Raw genomic sequence first — 1,943 nt, 5'->3', positions numbered from 1 at the left:
ACTGATTTTTAGAAGAGAAAGAATGAAGAACATCTCCATCATGTGTCTTTGTTCCCAATAATCCCTTTCAGATAGATCTGTGAAGTAACACAGAGCACAGTGTCGACATACCTTTCATTTCAAAGGCCAAAAAAAATGGGCCTTAAGTAGTGAGATCACTTCTATTAGGCTTTATATTAGTATCAATTAATGAGTTAATCAGTCAAACGAGTATCAGTTGATTTAATTTCGCCCAAATGAATGGGTCTCTGTTGGTTGATCAATGCAATAGAGAAACTCTTGCAGGTAAGAAGTATCCAAGATATTCCACTGTGTCTGGGGTGGTGTCATAATGGTAGTGCCCACCTTCTTCATGATGACTGAAACAATGAGTGTGCTCCAACCACAAATCAAACCCTGGGTCTCTGGAGATAAAAACTGGCAAACCAAAGGAGGCTTCATCTCAAAAACGTAACCATTTATTCAAGTCTTCATCAGAGTTCAATGGGCAGGAAGAAAATTCTACTGGCATAATGTGAATCTTCACTTTTCTCTTCTGAATCACGAAAGTACCTCCCATTCCTACAGGCTTATCTCAATAATGTTTTTCAAGAGTCTGTCTTGGGCATCCCTGGTGGCGCAGTGGTTGAGAGTCCGCCTGCCGATGCAGTGGACACGGGTTCGTGCCCCGGTCCGGGAATATCCTACATGCTGTGGAGCGCCTGGGCCCGTGAGCCATGGCCGCTGAGCCTGTGCGTCCGGAGCCTGTGCCCCGCAACGGGAGAGGCCACAACAGTGAGAGGCCCGCGTACCAGAAAAAAAAAAGAGTCTGTCTCATACAAGTCACAAACTTAAGTTTTCCAGTTCTTCTTTTGGCTTTCACTTCAATGACCTTTCCAGGTTGGCCTTCACTGGCAAAAAGATTAGCCAGTAATGCACACCCCAAATCATGATATTTCTCACTGTATTTCTCTAGTAGGCACCCTCCCTCTGCCGAGTTAACAGGAGCAAGGTAACTTCCATCCACAGGAGGTTTGTGTTCACTTTCTGTTTGAACAACTGGCATAAACTCAGAATTGAATCCAAGAGTCTGAAATGGGCCTGCTCCTGCTCCAAAAACAAAAGCTCCAGGAAGCTGGATTTCTTTTAAGATTTTATTTCGATCATAAACTTTTTTTATTTATAAGAGGCAATAAGTAAGGCACACCTCCTACTTCTCCAATTCTAGTTTTCCCACAGATACCTTTTACGGGAAAGGTAAGTGGCTCCTTAGTCAAATTAGGGCAATCAACTACAGACACCTGGACATCAGCAAAGTTATCCGTTAGCACCTTCTGCGGAACTCCCAAACTCCGGAACTCCATGCTACAGCAGCCCTCCTTTCCACGTGCTGCCTCTCCCCTTCTGCGCAGGTCCTAAGCAGAGGCCCCGCCCCACGCTTGGACGTCTCCCGGCCTAGGCCCCGCCCCACGCTCCAACGTCCCGGAAACGAAAGAAGGCTGCTGGGAGAGACGGGGAGCGGGCCTCTTCCCGCTTCCAGGAACCCAGTGTAGAGCGGGTCCCGCGTGAGGCCAGGGACGCGGATGCAGACCTCTGGGGCCTGTCGCAGGCCTGGATTAACTGACACACATGGCAGAGAGACGCCAGCTCCCAGGTACTGCCCGCCACCGTCCACCATCTAGGGAATGCGGCCGGGGACCCCCTCACGCACTACTCTGGGAGCGGGACGGGGCTGAGAAGAGGAGAAACACGCAGGGATGAGGCCTGACCAGGGAACGCCTGGGGGACCCACATGTGAAATCTAAAAACAGATGGGTGTTTTTTTTTTTTCAAGAGAGAAAGAGCTGGGAAGAAGCACACTAACAGGAGACCCGAGTGTGAGCGCACATGTGCCTCCTTCCTTGCCTCCTGCACACGCTGCTGGGTTGATTACTCACCGTGGCTGGGCCGTGGGGGGAGGGGGG

At 49.7% G+C, this 1,943-nt stretch overlaps 1 pseudogene; it reads right to left on the bottom strand.

The window, feature by feature from the left end:
* Positions 1–222: 222 nt before the first annotated feature.
* On the bottom strand, positions 223–1,343 carry LOC112397940 (ester hydrolase C11orf54 homolog; annotated as a pseudogene).
* Positions 1,344–1,943: the final 600 nt, after the last annotated feature.

The sequence above is a fragment of the Neophocaena asiaeorientalis genome, unplaced genomic scaffold (genome assembly GCF_003031525.2).
Source record: "Neophocaena asiaeorientalis asiaeorientalis breed wild unplaced genomic scaffold, Neophocaena_asiaeorientalis_V1.1 scaffold781, whole genome shotgun sequence".
NCBI lineage: Eukaryota > Metazoa > Chordata > Mammalia > Artiodactyla > Phocoenidae > Neophocaena > Neophocaena asiaeorientalis.
This window is presented reverse-complemented; position numbering and strand designations above follow the sequence as displayed.